Below are 11200 nucleotides of genomic sequence, written 5' to 3' on the forward strand. Positions count from 1 at the left end.
TCTCTCTCTCTCTCTCTCAAATATAAACAGTAAAAAATAAATAAATAAAATAATTATCAGAGCTCTTAACTAGAAAGTATACCTTTACTCTCCACCTCCATTAGATTCTACCAATTCTGTTGACAGTTAACATGTAAAACCCAGATTGAATGCTGTTACTTTGTACATAATTCCTTACAGAGATCTATAGCAAATTCTCATAACAAAATACAACATTTTTCATAATTAGATACCAATTTAGTTTCCCAGATGTGTTTCATACTTTTAGCCCCCTCCACTTGCTTTCCATCCCTCACCTATCTGGACTTATCAATACCTCCTTTGCCATGTTTCACTGTAGGCCTGGCCATTAGTTGCTTGTCCTTGCATCCATTGACACTAAGGGTTCTTTCTTGGAATGTTCATCACACTTTTCTCTGACTGAGTAAAACTGATTCCTCCATAAGCCACAATTCAAATGTTTCCCTCTTGGTGGAACTTTTATAAACAATTACTCTGTCTTTGCTATTTTAATTTTTTGTTCATAATTCTATTGTAATACCTACATAATTTCTACATACTTAATTATTGATGTTTCTTTTTTCTCCTTGCCCAACAGCACTTACATTTGCCCAGGTAAGGGGAGAAACTATGCCATATTAATCTTTATAAATTTACTATCTAACACAATGTATGTAACCTGGTAAATGTTGAATAAATTATTATTATATTAAATAGAATAAATCATGTATTCTGAGCATTTAATGTAAATCTATTTTCAAATATATGGTAAATATGACTACATTTGGAGTCATTAGTCACTATTAACTAGATATCTTTCAATATAATAGATGAGTTATAATTTATCTAATATTAACTCTACATTAGATAACATTAGATCAGCTGTTCAGTTTGTATACAATACTGAACAAGAAGAATATCTTTATCATCAACTTTTAGTTCTAGGCCTCATACTTCCTGTAAGCAGGCACCATCACTTATTTATATTTGTATCCTCAGAGTTTAGCAGTTCTTATTGATTGTAGGCAATTAAGGGTTTTCACATTTTAATTTAAACTAAATGTAAATATATTTCTAAGTATTAGTTTCTAAAACTGAATCAGCATAGACTTGTGTGAATTCCAAGCCCATTTTCCTATATGGTTGTCTATATTAGCTTTTTCAGTCCTAAGAGTATTTGTATGATTGTTGATTTATTTTTTTAAGAAGTGAAGACAAGGGAAAAAAATGACAAACCATAGTTAGTATACTGTCATATTTGTGGTTTATTAACATTTATTATTTATTATCCGAGTAAAAAAGGCAAGCAAATATTCTACTGGCATTTCTAGCTTCCAATCTTGCTTTGCAAGGAACATTATGACAAAGCATAAGCCCAGATAAACTGATGTCAGCACAAATAACAGATAAGTTGACATAAAAATTCTGAAATCATTCAACCAAAAAATTGATAACCAAACTTTTGTAAAATAAAAATTTACATTAGAATATGTCCAAATATAATTTTAAAAGTAAAAGTACCATTATATAAATGTATAATTTTCATAAATTGCATTTAATTTTATAAAATAATGAGTGAACTAAAAATGTGACACAACTAGATTATGGGGGAATCCAAAGGACAGACACACATGTAGGCAATCAGGAATACTGAAAATAATTTATGTAATAAATGCAAAATTGGCCAATATCCATAGGGCAATAATAAATTGCTTCCACTGGATAATCTGCATTTCTATAAGTAAAAATATGTTGCAATATTATCCGTTTTCTATGTCTTATAGAGTTGTAAAATAGCATAAGACAATGAAAGGTGGAAATGATCTGGAAGAATGTACTAGACAGAACACCCAGTATACTTTGTAATTTTAAAATCACTCACATATTTTCTTATAAGTGTGTCTATAATACCATTTAGACTAATCCTACGCTTATTGTCACACATATTTGTTTTATGATTTAATAATGTTTGTATATTCCTAAAAGGTCATCTAGTACATGGCCTCATGTATATTGACATGGACTTCAGGGACACTCAATAGAAGATTTCAGAATATTCAGTATAAAAGAGAAAATTTGGAGAACAGCTCCAAATTTTATGCCATGATACAGTCTAAAAGAACTGGACTATTTCACATTGTGTGTAGAATTCTTGGAAATATGAAATCAATTTTCAAAGCATTTCAATTGGAAAACAGAAAAAAAAAAGGCAATTACTGCTTTCATGCCATCCTGCAATGTGAGATTTGAGATGATCTTGTAAGTGCATTTAACATTTCTTGCGATATATGTTGACAGGTGGTCACCCGTCTGTGCTTAGAAATGTTTTACAAAATAGAATTGGAAAGGAAGTGGATCAAGATAATGAATTGGTTATAAAAAAGTTTCATGTCTTAAACACAAACAGTTAACATATTTCCATCAATCTCAAGGGGAAAAAATCATGCCTGCAATAAAAAGAAAATACAAGATTCGCCAAGAAAAATTGACGAGTACTGATGTAATTGCTTGGGAAAAGGGCCACTGAGTTGGAGAGCATGATAAAAAGAACCGTGGCGCTTGGGTAGAATCCAGCCCAGCAGCCCAGCAGCTGTACATTTTGTACAATCTGTTGCTGATTATTAGTGATGGAAAGCCAGGTATAATCATTGGTGTCCACTGTTATGAACACATAAATCAAAATTATAACAGCCTCTTTATAATTTGACACAAAGTAGGATATAGCTTTCTGAAGCCATCTTGATATTCCTTAGTACTCAAAGAATCATGTAGCAATAAATTAAGACTACATTTACACATGTTGTTCTCTAGTGAAAGGCACAGCTATATAATACCCAGAGATAACTTAAGTTTGAATTTTTTTTTCTGGTACAATTTGGCTTTATTTTTTTAAAAATAGTTTATTGTCAAATTGGTTTCCATACAACACCCAGTGCTTTTCCCCACAAGTGCCCTCCTCCATCACCTCCACCTCTTTTCCCCCCTCCCCCTTCCCTTTCAACCCTCAGTTCGTTTGCAGTATTCAATAGTCTCTCAAGTTTTGCATCCCTCTCTCTCCCCAACTCTTTCCCTCTTCTCCTCTGCATGGTCTTCCATTAGGTTTCTCCTGTTCTCCTGTTAGACCTATAAGTGCAAACATATGGTATCTGTCCTTCTCCACCTGACTTATTTCGCTTAGCATGACACCTTCGAGGTCCATTCACTTTGCTACAAATGGCCACTCATCAGGTGATGGGCATTTAGGCTCTTTCCATGATTTGGCTATTGTTGACAGTGCTGCTATGAACATTGGGGTACATGTGCTCCTATGCATCAGCACTTCTGTATCCTTTGGTAAATCCCTAGCAGTGATATTGCTGGGTCATAGGGGAGTTCTACTGACAGTTTTTTGAGGAACTTCCACACTGTTTTCCAGAGCGGCTGCACCAGTTTACATTGCCACCAACAGTGTAGGAGTTTGAATTTTAAACTAGCTTTGAAAAGAGTTTCCAATACTTAAGAATTGGCCATTATACTGACATAATAGATTCTTATTAGGTTGGGGCGAAAACTGATAAAATCTATGTGCAGAGTTAGAAAAATGTTGATATACGGGTGTGAAGGTAGAGACCTAAGGAATCCCTTCAGGCTCGTTTCAGGAGGGTTTCAACTTTTTTTTTTAACACCCGAGGGTCACACATATACCAACATATTAGGTAACAGAACATCTACAAAAGTCAGATTGAATGGATAGGTGACAATGCTTAGAGTAATAAAAGAAAAACCCTGAGAAAAAGCATATTCTGTAAACAGCGAAGTGGGTGATCTCAGAATCCAGCCAAACCTACCATTCGGTATACCATATACAGGAAACATATAAAGGGGAAAAAAAGACAACAGAAACTGAAAATTCATCTGTGTAAATTTTGTACCAGGTTCAGATTGAATAGCTCCCCTGCTACCCAAGCCTAACACACAGAGACATGAGTGTTCCTGTCACAAATCATGAAAAGGCCAAAGTAGAGGCCATAAGAAAATCTAACTACACTTGACCAACCATTAGGTCATCTGAAAGAGCATACTCATAAAGGAGTATAGATAAAGGAGACTAGATGGGAGTACACTTGGGAATGAGGAGGAAGCAGTAACAAGAACAACGTTCTATGTTGAAGTATTCTAAGACAGAGTACTGCCCAAAGCTGGCCAGAAGCAATGCCAACTCCTCTCAGAGGAAAGGGCTCTCATGCTCTTGTGTCCCAAGCAACCAAAAGTGTGAGTTAGTGTCTATGCAGCTCCCATCGCCTTCTGGAAATAAAACAGTAGTTATACACTTTTTCTCAGAAGTAAATCAGCAGTAATGTCTCCCAATGTAGAAAGTAAATTTCATAAGGCTAAAGAAGAACAATAAGCAGAAACAAACTGAAGAACAGTTTAAAATACCCTTGATGATTCCCAAAAGCACTTGGGAGAAGGTAAATCTTCAAGGGACAAGGTTTCTAAAATGTGGGATAGGGGCATGAAATTAATATTTGTAAATTAAAATTTAATATAGACTTGTCTTGACTTAGAGACTGGTAAATCTTGGGAGGTTGAGAATATGTCTTATGCAGTTACTTTTGAACATTTCAGAGAAAAACTACATTTAACATTGTAATCTAACCATTATTTCTGCTTGAAATCGAAATCTCTGGAGACTAAGCTGTACATTCCCTGAATGGATGAATGGCTTACAGTAGAAAATGGAAGTGAAACCAGCTCCTCAATCAATAATAAATATTAAGTGCCCACTGAATTCACTGCTACTTTACTTAAATATTAGAGGATTATATTAAACCTAACATATGGGTGAGGTCACAGTGCTTTATCAAATGTTGGACACATTAAAGATGTGTTATTGATAATGGCTTGCCATTCTGCTGTAAGAAAATAGAAAACTGGACAAAATATAGGGGGGGGGAGTGTTTATAGGCATTGTACACAGGAGTCTGGTTCTCAGAGAAGAGGGAAAATAAAATGGACTCTACAAAGGTTCTGGTTCTATGCCAGGATTCACTTTCCTGAGGGTAGTACAGGAAGGAGAAACAAAAGAAGAACACAGTGATTTTGCTGAATTACCAAGACATAAATTGCAGTTTGGGGAGGTTAAAAGTGCTGGAAGGATTATACAGAGAAGGAGCATGGACAATATGCATAAGAGATAACAGGAATCAGTCAAACACTGAGTCGTGTGCTTGTGTAAAGTACCTGGAGGGGCACCTCGTGGCTCAGCGGATTAAACGTCCGACTCTTGATTTTGGCTCAGGTGATCATCTTACGGTTCATGAGTTTGAGCCCATCAGGCTCTGTGCTGGAGCCTGCTTGGTATTCTTCCTCCCTCTCTCTTTGCCCCTCCCCTGCTTTCTTTCTGTATCTCTATCAAAATAAATAAAAATAAACTTAATAAAAGAGTAAAGCACCAGTGCTTTGCTCAGAAGAGAAATATCAGAGAGAGGTAGTGAACAATTCAAAGAGCATAAAAAGGTCTGGGAATTGTTCAAGTGTAACCAGTCAGAAGAGACAAAGCTTACTGCATATCAAAAAACATCTGAGATCTTACAATGCTAAGGCCTTAGTACTAGGGCTAAATCTGTCCTAGAATAAAGGTTATTGTAGACTTGACCAAACCAACAAAAAACAAGGCACAAAAGCATTCAAGCTAATCTGTAAACAGAAAACTGCCCAGACATCAACACTCTTCAAATAAAGGCAGAAAAAAATCAGAATCTCAAAACTATAACTTTAGCAATATTTATTTTTTAAAGGTTTTTTAATGTTTATTTATTTTTGAGAGAGAGAACACGAGTGAGTGCACAGGGGGTTGCGGGGGGTGGGGGAGAGGCAGGGAATGAGGGAGACAGAGAATCTGAAGGTTCTGAGCTGTCAGCACAGAACCCAACACAGGGCTCCAACCCATGAACCATGAGATCATGACCTTAGCCAAAGTCGGTTGCTTAACTGACTGAGCCATCCAGGTACCCTTGATCTCACACATCTTGACAAAACTATGCAAACCATAAGATAGTGGCATGGTATCTGACATTAGCATGTGAATTAGTTGTGCTAAATGGATCAGGAGAAATTGTAGATTTATTCTAGAAGATCTACATATATTGCTGTGAAAAAAAAAACTGTCTCTGTATTCTCTGAATATGATAACAGACATATTTACACATGCACACATGGGGAGTGTACATCATGGAAACAAAAATGAAATTCCACATGTTTAATCCTAATTGCAGCACACCAATGTCAGATGTGCCCATGTACACGACTTTCTCAAAGGAAGGGTGCTCTGACTTTTCCTTCACAGTCTGGATACTCAATTTTGCACCTGAAGAAAACACAAAAGAAATGAGAACAAGAAAGGCTACAGTATTACTTGTTCTTCCCATAGGACTCATTATTCAAGGATGTAGGACTTTCCAGAGATACTCTGAAAGCAACATGACTATTTTCAGGAAAATATCAAGCATTGCCTAAATATACATCAGACCTCAAGCTATGTGCACAGGATACAGGGATGAAGCACACCCTTCCTACTTTTTGTCATATTTCATTTGTTGGATTCTTAAAAGGTAAATTTAATAGTAAGCATTTTAAGCACCTACTGTATTCTGGGCAATGTTGCTGGCATTTGAAATGGGCCATAATGAACAGCTATGCATGTCATGACCTGTAAAGGGACATTTCTTCAAGATGGTGAATTGCAACTAAAATCCTTGGTATGAGTTTTATCAACCAGGAGGAAGAGGCATGCTCTTTTGTTACTTCTACATCCTGAGCGCATCCATTTCAAATCTGTTTTGTCTGGGAGTGTTCCCTTTTCCAATTCACTTAAGACATTAAATGTACTCATAATGACCCTATTAGCATGGGTCAATTAACGTGTGAATCCATTGTATATACTTAGTAGATGATTCTCTTTTAGTTCTGTTTACAAAGCCTAGAAATCTGGCACTGGATGTATCTTTAAAGAGGGTTTTGTAACAGAGAGCTCATCTAAAAACATTTAAGTATGATTAACAGGGAATTGTACAAGAGAAATTTATGTATTTTTCCCCACTCTACATCCCACAGCAATAGTCAGTTAAGAGCCTACCAAAGGGGTGTTTATAAATTTCAATAGTTGGAAGATTTTCATAATCTCAGGTCTTTATGACAGCAACAGAGGGACTTTTGTAGGAATTACTGAACTTAATTATGCAAAGAGAATACTACATGGCATCCTATATGGGAAAAATATATATATATTGTAATCTAGTAATTAGGATTTAACACCGCCCATGGTATTACAAGAAGGAAAGGAATCTTGGACCTGCCAAATCACTGGTGTCCTGATGGAAGGAAGAAGTCAGCGTCCATATCTGCCCTATTATGTTCCAGGGAACTTCGCTGGGACTATCACCCAGAGATCAGGAGGCTACCGTGGCTTCTGCTGCGTCCCCCACCCCTGCCTTCAAAACCCATAAAGCTGGCAATGAAAAAATGGAAAACTGAGTCCAGATGCTTCAACTGGCTCTAGACTTCTGTACTTAAAACCCTGCTTGCCAGTAGAGATGCTGGCTTCCACCTTGCCTCCCTACTTACCTTTCAATTTTGTCAGCACATCTAACTGGTAGACCTGATTCAGAGCCAGAATCACAGCCTGGAAAGTCTGGAAACAAAGGGGTTTTTTGTTTTGTTTTGTTTTGTTTTTCCATCTGTTATTAATGTTTGTTATTTTGATCTTTACAATTAGAAAGGAAGTGTAGTACTCATGAGCTAATCTACAGTTGTCTATCCCATTTAGTATCCTGAATTACATAAACCAAGGAAGAGTATATAAAATGAAAGAAAACACAAAAGGGTTTTGATACATGTACAATCTGTGTTGTTAAATGAACAGTTTCAACTTAGTTTGGATTGCCTTCTATATTCTCACATTCTTCTTATTAACCACTATTTGAATATAAGCTGCAATCAGCTGAATTCTTCTTGGTCAGAACTGTCATTACTAACCACTTTATATTATTTGTCTTTAGTTGTTTGTTACTGGTTTGGTTTTTTTTGTTGTCGTTGTTTTATCCAAAGTTCACTTTGAAATTAACAGATGCCTGCAGTAGGCTTTGGTTACCTTCACCATGTTCAGTGTTTTACTGTCTGTTAATTTGCTCATTTACACGCACAGGAGTGTGACCCCTACACACATACACTTCCTTTCCACTAGCTGCCACAATAAGAATAAATGTTCTGTGTTTGGTGATGGGGGACATGGGAAACCAAGAACGGGCTTCCTCAAAAGGTTTGCCTCCAAAAACCCCAACAACACCCAGAGTGGAGGTTTACCTTATTTAAGTTTGATCTAACTTATCACAAATTTCATACTTTGCATAAAACTTACATATTTCTTAATTTTTTTCCTGTTAAAACATAACCCATCCTTTCTCATGGAGTCCTCTGAGAAGGGAGTGGTCTGATGAAACAGGGTATCAGAAGATTAAAGAAACCAGTGATGGCAGCCTGAGAGCGCCTGTGGGGAGCACACTGCTCCGTGGAGGAAGAAAAAGCACTGGATTCAGAGGTGGGTCCAGCCTGGTGCTTACCTGGAGGATGGCTCTCCTTTTGTTCGCATCAGAGACTGATACTTTCAAGGGCTCTTTGTTCAGGCAAATAATTATACATCTCTCTGGATGAGGTTCTGGAATAATTACATGCATTTATTCCATCAGTGCAATACTCTTGCATTGCTTTGGGCAACTCTTCAAGTGGCAATTATGAAGATTAAAAGTGAAATAAAAGAACTCTTCTATTTTGAGAAATGTATTTAGTGGGTAGTATTGCCCAACATTTCAAACATTCGTGAATACCCCTGATGCAGGAAACTAACATGTTTAACCTACTTATCCTTAGAAAACCTATTCTTCCCCATTTAGTTTGCTATAGTATGATTGCCCTTTCATATTTAGTTCTGAGTTATACTGATAGGAGAACAATACAGAGGCAGGAATTATATTCAGTGAACTGATTTAAAATACCGCCTAGTTTTCTCAATATATATTTTTAACAGCAGCTTATTTCTGAGTTAGCCAATGTGTGGGGGGCATGCAGCATGTAATCTTTATCTTTTTCTCCCTTTTTTTTCCCCAGTACCTCATCAAAGTTGCTTGTTGCTGTTTTCTGGTGTCTACACATTATGGTTCTGGGGAAACAGCCTTTAGAAACATTTTTTAAAAATCAAGCCATCTATGTTAAATTCTGTTTCTCCCCCATCTCCACACCTCCAGTGCTGAGCCAGGTCGGGGATCTGCTGCATCATGACAGAAGCTCCTCGCAGCATCACTGCCTCTCAGCAAAATCCTGCGGACACAAGACTGCATCATAAAGAGAAGCGCATGCCCGGTTTGGGAAGTTCTCCAGCAATTCAACCAAGTTAAAAAGTGTTCTCTGGAACCTCAGCTACACTCATGAACTGGCACGTAAGTGACTTGCTTATTACTAAGCAATACAATCAATAATTTACCTAGAAGTGGTGATTTAGAAAGCAAATTAGGGCTAGTTGTGTTTGTTTTCATTGTTTGCAGTGGGAGTAAGGGCCACCACATGAAACCTGCTTCTGGATTTGAGTTTAGAGCCTCAAATCCTAAGGCTATCCCAGAGAAAGAACTGGTTTTATGTAATAAATTCTTCAAATTTCCAATTATCCTAAAAGTGTCCTTTATTGCAAAAGGAAAAAAATGGACTCTGTTAGAGAGTTGGATCCAGAATCGTTCATTTCACGTCTCTTTATTTTTTTTTTTAAATTTTAAATGTTTATTTTTGAGAGAGAGAGACAGAGTGTGAGCAGGGGAGGTCAGAGAGAGAGGGAGACAGAATCCAAAGCAGACTTCAGGTTCTGAGCTGTCAGCACAGAGCCCCACATGGGGCTCAAACTCACAAACCATGAGATTATGACCTGAGTTGAAGTCGGCCATCCCGGTGCCATTGTCTCTTTACTCTTTAGCCTTCCTTGTCTTTCATGACATTGACACAGATTAAAAAAAAAAAAAAAAACAAAAACAAATGTCATTTTAGTGTAATTACAGATTTATAGAAGTTACAAACGTAGAATTGAGAGTTCTCATATGTCCTGTACCCAGTTTTCCTTATTAAGATTCCACATAAGTGTGACAGATTTGATGCATTAGTGTTTCACTAATACATTATTATCAACTAGATGTCTATATACTTTAAGCTATCATTAGGTTTTACCTACTGTCCCTTTTCTACCCTTCCAGGATAGAAAGGATACCTTCCAGCATAAACCATTACAATTAGCTGTCATTTCTCCTTAGATTTCTCTAAATTATAACAGTTTCTCAGACTTACTGTATTTTTGATGACCTTGATCATTTTGAAGATAATGGTCAGATATTTTACAGAATCCTTCAGTTTGAGTTTGTCTAATGTTTTTTGCCTAATTACACGGATGCTATGGGTATTTTAGTGGAGAAACAAAGGTAAAGTCATATTACACAATATTGAGAGTACATATTACATAACAACGTAAATTATCACTGGTGATATGAACCTTGATCACTGGCTAAGATAGTGTTTGTAAGATCTCTCCACTATTAGAGTATAAAACTGTAGTGACTCCCATGTATACTCACACATATTCACACATGTACACAATTTTTATATGGTATTCTTTGCAAAGAATTCCTAGGCATAACCCATACTTAAGAAGAAAGTTATATGGATGGTTCCTGACTTATAACTTACAATGGTTCACCTCACAATGATGCTAAAGAGATACACGTTCAATAGCACAGTAGAATATGCTAAAGAGTCCTCATCCAGGACTTTGAATCTTGACTTTTGGGCTAGTGACATGTGATATAATACTTTCTTTCGATGCTGGGCAGTGGCAGTGGGACACACCTCCCGGTCAGCTACAGGATCACAAGGGCAAGCAACTCATATACTAACAACAATTCTGTACCTACACAACCATTCTCTTTCTCACTTTCAGTAAAATATTCAATACATTACATAAAACATTCAACACTTTATTATAAAATAGGCTTTTTATTAGAAATGATTTTGCCCAACTGTAGGCTAACGTAAGTGTTCCGAGCTTGTTTAAGGTAGGCTAGGTTAACCTATTGTGTGGTAGGGTAAGTGTATTAAATACATTGTGATCTTAGGATATTTTCAACTTACA

Source organism: Suricata suricatta, chromosome 11 (assembly GCF_006229205.1).
Source record: "Suricata suricatta isolate VVHF042 chromosome 11, meerkat_22Aug2017_6uvM2_HiC, whole genome shotgun sequence".
Taxonomy (NCBI): domain Eukaryota; kingdom Metazoa; phylum Chordata; class Mammalia; order Carnivora; family Herpestidae; genus Suricata; species Suricata suricatta.